We start from the raw sequence: 9,199 nt of genomic DNA on the forward strand, positions 1-9,199 counted from the left end.
CACACACACACACACACACACACACACACAAAGGGGAGGTTAGGGCAGAAAATAAAGCAGCAAGCAACAGAAAGTTTGAATGAAGGAAAAAAATTTATGTGATACAGTTCTTAGAACCTTCATTTGTGAATTAAAAATAAAAAATGTTCAAGTTGCCATGATTGAAATGATTCAGCTCCTGTGATTTCTCCACCTTGGGCTTTTCCATAAGCTTATTAGTGTCAGATGTTCAAATTGCAAATTTCCAGAAGACAGTCTGATTACCCTCACACGAATTTTGTACCAATCACTTGGCTTGGTTGCTTTCAGATCTGCCACAACTTGATTGACACTTCTTCTAAGAACATATTCAAAAGGATATAGATTATCTATCCCTCAGGGGAAAATTGAAGTACTCTTATCTAAACAAGCAGTATGGAATGCTTTGCAGGTGGAAACAGCAGGTGTGTTCCACACATAATTTTACTATAAGCTATGAGCTGCACAGACTCTGCAGTGTTTGCACAGGCTACAGATAAGCTTCTATTATTTGCTAGTTCCTTCCTGTGAAACAAGTGAAATGCAGGAAAAGCTGCCTGCTGAGGATGCAGCTGAGATATGGCTTCCGAGTTTGTGAACTTTGAAGGGTGGTTTTCTCAAAGTAATCGCCAGCATTTGAACCTTTAAGAAAATCTAGATTGGCATGGAAGGGGTTTCAGGTACTAGGTCAGAAGCCCTAAACTTTGAACTCTAAAGTAGAACAGGAAAGAAGACAGAGAGCAAAGATTAGAGACTGAAAAATAGAGAGCAGGGTGCACTGTATTTGAGATGGAGCATCCAGTTCAGTGCTAAGGCCGTGAGTGGGAACAGAGTGGAATGTTTCTTGTTCTGACTTCCAGTGTATTTCCAACTGCCTAAGTCAGGTGCCTGGAAAGGTCATGGAAAGAAGCTCTGTAATTCTTCAGAAGTTCTAGCTGCTAAGGTTCCCAACAAGCAGGATCACTTAGCCATACAATGCTGCGGAACTCTTCTTTTATCTTCTATCAGAGAATTGCTCCATTGTCCTGAACTAGTGCTGTCCAAATGCTGGGTGCAGGTTAGTGCTGACCAGCAACAGTGCTCTCACTGGTGTGTTACCAAATTGAAATTTGAGATTTCTGGAGTGAAGTTTTTATAAAAACAAATTTATTTATTTCCGGTTTCTGAAACTAGGATCTTGTATACACTGCACTGCCATCTTAGCCCTTAAATATATTCAATTTAAAGGGCTTAATTCTAAAATTATATACTTCTTACACATTTTGGTGTAAAGTGATGAAAATGGATAACAGTTTTTAGAAATATTTTTGCTTGCTTCAGTGAATACTAGGTCGCTATATTAGCTTCCTCTCTTCTTTTCTTGAAAATTAATGTTAGTTTGTAAACTGTGAAGCCTGGAAGCCCTGGCTTTAACTGCTCCACAATTTCCCACCATTTACTACTGACTGGGTTCCCAAGGATAACTTACTTCCTGCAGTGCTAATTGGTGCAGTGGCACAGGGGCCCAAATTCAAGCCCTGTTTCTCTCTTACTAGCCTCTGGCTAGGAACAAGTTCATTCTGATTATAAAACTGCAGACAAAATGAACCCACTTCATAATGGTTTTTATGGAGCCCTCAATAAATGCTTATTCAAACAATGACCTTTGTCATAAATTTTGGGAAGGTGTGGGGTGTGTGTACGTGTGTCTCTATGTGTACGTGTGTGCCTATGTGTCTCTAGAATTTTAATTTCTGAGCTCAGGCCTTTAAGGACTGGATCTTTTCAACCAAATTTCTGTATCTCAAAATGCTGCTCAGATCATGGTGGCTAAAATGTTAATTGGTGGGTCCTCTCCACATAGGCTCAAGTACACTCACTACCATCAAGAGTGATGTGTCTGTGCTAAGTGGAGTGGTACAAGCCTGATAAGGGGCCATCAAGAGTGGTATGTCTGTGCTAGTTGGAGTGGTTACAAGCCTGATAAGAGGCAGGGCAGGGGTGCCTCAGCAGTAGAGCACTTGAACAGTGAAGACTCCAGATTCTATCCTCAGAAGTAAAATTAAAAGAAAAAAAAGAGTGTCCCAATACTTGACAAATGTCTGATTTTTCCCTTTGCAGTGCTGGTCATTTCTTGGCCAGATATTTGGCAGGAGGGAGCAATTCCCAGGCAGCATGACATGAGAGCAATCAACTTTAAGTTCTTGGGTAGTTCTGGAGTATTTGGTCACATCCTCTTCATGGCTGCCATGGCTCTTTCCCATCAAGGCAGCTACCCAGGTATTACTGCACTGTGCCCTATGATCTGAGTACAGCTTGAGGGAGAACTCAGCAAGGATTTGGAAGGAAAAATATGTACATCTGTTTTTAATCGCTTAAGAAGACTTCTTCCTCAAATGTCCCCCAGTGTTCTCGTGGTTACAGAAGGAAGACCCTATGACCTGGATCTTGAGTTGACTTTTTAGCATGTGCTAGGTTTAGGGTTGCTTTGGCTGAAAATCATTCCTTCCTCCTTTGAATTGCTTTTGCACCTTGAAAAACCAGTTGGCTATACTTGTGAGGAGCTATTTCTAGATTCTTGGTTCTGTTCCAATGATCATTGTGTAGATCCTTGTTCCAATACCACATGGTTCCAATTAATGTAAACATTCAAGTAAGGTAGACTGATTCCTTCCTTGTATTTCCCCTCCAAGTCTTTAAGCTATTTGGGATCTTTTGCCTTTTATTTATCTTTTCTCTATCTTTATATTCCCTTGGTTTGGCTTGGGTCCTTTAGATTTTCAGTTTTGTGGATCCAGTGTATATCCTCCTTCATGCTGGGCAGGTGCCCTACCACTCACAGTCCAGTCCCCCTTGCTATATATGATTTAGAATATGTTATCTAAATAAAAATAAATAAAAAGCAATTTCTACACAAAGAAACTTTCTTGCTCAACTTTATATTAGTTTGAGGAGAATCGATACGTTTTCTACTTTGGACCTTCCAAGCTGTGAACAGGGAAATCTTTCTGTTTATATCTTTCTTTTATTTCACCAGTGTTTTATCACCATTCAAGAACTGCACGTGTTCTTTAGACTTAGGACTTTCTGAACTTTGTTTTGAGCAGCTACAAATGACATTCTATTATTTTGTTTTAGTATCCATGGGACTTTTGCTAGGTATGTGGAAACACAGTGTTTTGTTTTGTTTTTTCCTTTTCTTTTGGTAAGATTTTTATGGTATTGGAAAATTTCTAGGTGGTGACACACCTGGTGGTGATTGTCTCTTCTCATTCAGTTTCAGATCATTTGATAGGAACCTGGCCATTCTGGATGCTACCCTGTGAGACTGGATCTACTTTGAACGTTGTGCTTTAACTTGCTCCTCTGACAGTTCTCAACCTGCCGAAGGCATGCCAGGCCCGATTGAAATCCATGTCCTCCTCTCAGCCTCCACCAATTTGGGAGAAAGGCACTGGTTGTCAGTGTTGATTGGCTGAGAGGGAGAGATAGCTCTCCAATAGCCTTCCTCAGATCATCCTACCTACAAGTGGGGGACAGCTCCACCATGTCCTCTGTGTCAAGCAGAATTGGGATGGTTCACTTCCAACAAGAATGGGGGTCACTAGTCCCCACTCATTCTTGGCTGGGTAGAGTATTGCTACCTCCGTTTCTGTTTTGTGGCACTTGGCCTGGGTAATGAATGGGGTTATTTTCTAAGGGACTTTTCTGGCTAGGTTGGACTCTATTCTATTGACTGGAGAGATCTGGCTTTTCTTGGGATTTCTTCTGTTTGTGCTTGTTGGTATTAGCAGATTTCAGCTTCTCCAAAACTCAAGCCAAGGGTATGTTCAGGAGGGGAAAAGAAAAGACAAGGACTGTAGCTATGTGACTGCTCATGTCAGGGTCCTAAAGTCCCCAGAAGACTTGCCTTCTGCTGTCCACCTTCCAGAGTCTTCTCCTGTGTGCTTCACATAGAGCAGCCCCTTTTATTCTGCAGGCTCTGCATAGAAGGTTCAGGAAAAAAATTGTGTCTCTACTAGATATGTATAGTCTAATTTTTTGTTATCACTCCCTAATAGCCCCACTTTCCCAGGGGGTTACAGGAAGAGTACAGGACAGCATACACACCCCACTTTCCTGGAAGTGAGCTTCATCTTTTGTTCTTCCTGTTAAACTCTTTGACCATTCAACATGTCTGCATCTCATAAAAACTCGTACTTTCTCTTAGCGGTTATGTGCAATAAGCATCAATTTCTAACAAATAAGCTTTTACTTCTTATTGCTTTTACCTACTCATCTCTCTCAAGATAACCATTTAAAAACATTCTCTCAAAAAATGTATTGTATTGAGAAATAAAAGGCACCTTTAAAAATACAAACATGAAAGGTTATTTCTTTTCCTACAGTCGCCCATTGATACTAGAAAGAGGGTGGTATCAGAATCCGTTAATAAATGTAAAGAAAAATGGCAAAGGAGATAGTGTTTATGGTTTATATTGAGTAGATGCTCATGTGTGGATTAACTGTATGGACCTTTGGAATAAGTTTTTTTCAGGTAGTTTTTCATTATCTTAACATTGTAGAGTGCAGTTATACAAGCCAAAATGACTACCATATCATGAGGCAGTACAATATTATGTGACCAAGATCATACATGGGCAGTGATCAGTCAAAAGGTCATTTCCTGGGGTATGACTGTACTGATTTGCCAGCATTTTCTGTAGGGCTGAATATAGAAAAAAGTGTACTATGTAGTAACATAAAAATTCCTGTATCACAACAATCAATGATTTAAAGTCCATAAGAGGAAATAGCATAAAACTCTTAATCAGCTAATTACAGACCCAAATGTGTTGAGCTATTGTCATTTCAATGTCTCCCGCTCTGTGAAACCAGCTGAAATCTACAGAGCATCATAAGACGCCCCTTACAGCTACCCCACATAGCCGCTGTGTCCCTTTTTCACTGGTGACAGCTTTAACTTTTACTCAGTACTTTCAAAGCAGATCATTGGCTATGTCCCCCAAATTAAAATTATTGCTTTGTGATTTTGCTTTATTATAGAGACCTGAAAGTTTTTGCCAAATATAAATCAGTTGGTAGGACCTGACAAGTCATGGAAGGCACTCTGGAGCAGTCCGTAAATCTATCACAGGCATATTCCCTTGTCTCCTCTAACAACAAAAGGCCAGTCCATGCTCCCCATCAAGGCACACTAGTATGTTTGAGGTATAAAGACAACACTAGAGAAGCTCAATCCACTACAGTTCTTTAGTTCTTTAGTTTTTCATTACATTTCTTAATATTCACAGGCACCCCCTGTAGAGAAATCCCTGGGTACCTAGAAGATTTCTATGAAAAAGTCCAAGTCGCAAAACTCACGATCCCTGAGAGCTGACAGAGCCTGAAGCCTGGATGAGCCACGAGATCTAGAAATGACCATCTACATTTCCCTTAGGTCGTCTCAACAGCTAAAGCTAGCCATCTGGTAGACTCTCTTTCTGTAGGGACAGGGATACAAGATCACCTTTCAGCTATGAGAAGACATTTGATCAAATATGCCGGTGATGGAGGACCTGCCTAGCACGCACAAGGTTCTGGATTGGCTCCCCAGCACCACAAAAACAAGTAATTAAATGAGCAGGTAGATAAACTAATAAACAAGCCTAAAGTTTATTAGAAAGGCCAGACAATAAACAAGTAACAACAAAACTGGAAAATAAGTCCAAGTAGTGAAAAGGATTAAAAAAAAAAACATAATAAGAACCACAGAGTCAACACAATGCAAAAGAAGCTGCCTTACACATACTTATCACTGCTGAGGAACAGGTTGCTCTGACAGGAAAAAATTTGAGGAAAAGACTAATTAAAACAGGAAAGTTGGTTTGTGGCAGGTCTTCAAAAGAGTGTCCCAGACTGACAGCGTAGGCAAAGATCCTGAGGAAGCAAGAAATTTGGTCCACACAAGAAGCAGGACCTGAGTGGGATGGTTCAGGCCCCGAATTCCAGCATTCAAGAGGTTGAAGCAAGAGGATTGCTGTAAGTTTGAGGCTAACTTGGGTTACATAGCAAGTTCCCAGTCAGCCTGAGTTACAGAATGAGACCCTGTCTCAAAATACTTCAACAAAATGAAATAAGGAGGAAAAATAGCAAGAAAAGAAACAGAAGGCCAGTATGCTCAGACGAGATTGAACAAGAAAACTGGCCAGGGGCTTGGAAAGAAAGGCAGCAGGCAGGCTTTGTAGGATTACCCCGGCCCTGGTTAGGAGCCCACATTGTCTTTTTGGTGAGATGAGATGACACTGGAATTTTTAAAAATATTCTTATTAAATTATTGAGAATTTTAGACAATGTATTTCGGTCATATTCCCTTCCCCTTTTTCTCCCAGATCCACCCCTCCTTTCCCTACCCTCTCAACACTGAGTCAACTTAAAAAAATTGAGTCCAATTTGTGCTGCCCGTAGACTCTTGATTGTGTGGCAATCCACTGGAGTATGGTGTACTTACCAGGGGGCACACCCTTAAAGGAAAATGGGCTCTCCCTCCCCAAGCACCTATCGGTTGCCAATAGTTCCTCAGAAGAGGTAGGACTTCTTGTCCATCTCCATTCTCTACGCTGGGATTTTGTCTGGCTTGGGTTTGCACAGGTCTTATGACTGCAGTCATATTCACTGCGAGTTCATATGTGCAACTGCCCTGATGTGTCTGGAAATACAGTTTCTCTGTCATTATTCACTATCTTTGGCTCTTTCTACCCGCTCTTCAACACTGGTCTCTGAGCCTTGGGAGGAGGGGTGAAATATAGATGTTTCATTTAAGGGCTGGAGAGATGGCTCAGTGGTTAAGAGCACTGGTTGGTCTTGAAGAAGACCCAGGTTCGAATCCCAGCACCTACATGGTGGCTAACAGCCATCCATAACTCCAGTTTCAAAGGATCCAACAATCTTTTCTAGCCTCAGCGCACATTGCATGACCTGGGTGCACTTAAATACATGCAAGCATAACACTCATACACACTAAATAAATAAAAAGCTTAAAAAATTAGGTGTTTCTTTCAGGGCTGAGCATTATGCCATCTCTTATTCTGTGCATCTTGATCAGTTTGGGGTCTCTGTGTTAATTCCCATCTACTGATAAAAGGTTCTCTGATAAGTGTTGAGAGATGCACTATTCTATGGCTATAGTAATAAGGCATTGGGAACCTGTTTAATGCTATGTCCAATTAACAGAATGCTAGTAGTAGGTTCTCCTGTTGGGCCTATGATCTATCTAGCCACAGGTTCTTGGCCCTGATAATAGTGACAGATATTGGTTCCATCATGTGGGGGTGAGCCTTAAATCCAATCAGAAAGTGGTTGTCTACTTCCAAGACATTCATGCCACTATTGCATCAGTGGGCATCTCTTGCCAGTCATTATTATCTGGCCAGTCATTATTGCAGCTGTCATGGTTCACAGCTATGTAAGACTAATGACTGCTTTTCTCTTCTGGTGGCATGCATAGCACTTTCCAGAACTATGAAAGCTCGCCAGTACAGATGAAGCTTTTAAGTCAGTACCAGCTTGATTTTTCCATGTTTTATGAATCAAGAATGTGGTGTCTTCAACAAAAGTATCTTACCTTCAAGTTTTGGTGGTTAACAAAGAGCAATGAAAATATTCGATAATGTTTGGTGGTGGGGGGTCTGTGGGTCCCCACTGGCTAAAAACTCCAAAAGAGGCAATCTAGTCCTGGTTTTGGTCTTTTTATTTCTTAGACTGTGGGGCCTAGTAAGGGCATTGTTGCCCCATTATAGGGAAACCCCTTTTAAACTCTTTGTATATGTATACATATATCCTTTAGGAAGCTTTTATAATAGCTTGTTTCCATATGACTTTTTCAAAAGGCCTTTAGTCTTAATCATCCCTCCCTTTATTCCCTCCTCTACCCTGTTCTCCCATCCGCCACCCCATTTAACTCTTTCTGTTCTATTCCTCTCCTTTCCTCCTTTATACCACTGTGTTCAAGCTCTCCTCCATTGAAAATCACCTCCTTTGGCTCTGTGCTAGTTTCCCGACCTTTATGGGTATTCCAAAAAACACATATATCAAAGTTAGCAGTCATAAATGAGAGAAAATATGAGACTTTATCTTTCTAGGTCTGGGTAACTCACTCAAAATGATTGTTTCCAGTTCCATCCATTTACCTGTGACTTTCTTAATTTTGTTTTTCTTCACAGATAAATAATATTTCATTGCATAAATGTACCACATTTTCACTATCCATTCATCAGTTTATGAGCATTGAAATATTTTTTAATGGATGAATTGTTGTGAGGGACTGAAAAGATGGCTCATTGATTAAAAGGTCATCTGCTCTTGCAGAGACCCTGAGTTAGGTTCCCAGCACCCACATCAGGCTGGTCACAATAGCCTGTAACTCCAGCTCCAGGGCACCCTCTTCTGGTCTGTGTGTGCACTCTACTTACTTGCACAGACCCTGTCCACAGACATTTACATATAATAAGATATAAAAATAGCTTTTTAGAAAAGAATTATTTGGGGACTGAGAGTAGAGTTCAGTGGTAGAACACATGCGAGGAGGAGCAAAAATGATTATTTGATTGGCGTTCATTTTAAGCAAATTGGCTGATCAACTATGGGGTCTGTCTAGATTCTCAACTACTGCAGATGTTAAGACAGGAAGAGAATCTGAGCCCAAGAGAGTGAGATATAATATATAAGATATATAATAATAATCACTCTGGCCATATGTTGCAACAAAAAATGGACATAGACATGCAAAGAGAAAGGTAGGAGGAGTAATTAGTAATCTAAACTAAAATGAACTAGGATCATTGGTTATAGATAAATATTTTTAAAACATTTTTAAAATTAGACATAAAACTGATAGATGGTACTAGTAAACTGTAAAGTAAAAGACACCAGAAATATCTTTTTTTTCACTGTTCAGATGAAGACAGCAAAGACTCTGGGCCCACTGTCATCCTTATCTGCTTTCTTATGAAATTAAAGTCATCATTTCCATACAATACAGGCTATTGTTCTCAGTCTTTCAACTGTTCATTGTTATCACTTGCACACACACACACACACACACACACACACACACACACACACCATCAAATGATCAAAATGGGCATCACTCACCCAGTGGGGCTCCTGGATGCAAGTCTCTTCCGTGTTCTCCAAACCCCACAGGGCTCCGCAATGGCCATTC

This window comes from Nannospalax galili, unplaced genomic scaffold, assembly GCF_000622305.1.
Source record: "Nannospalax galili isolate Female #2095 unplaced genomic scaffold, S.galili_v1.0 scaffold476, whole genome shotgun sequence".
Taxonomy (NCBI): Eukaryota; Metazoa; Chordata; class Mammalia; order Rodentia; family Spalacidae; genus Nannospalax; species Nannospalax galili.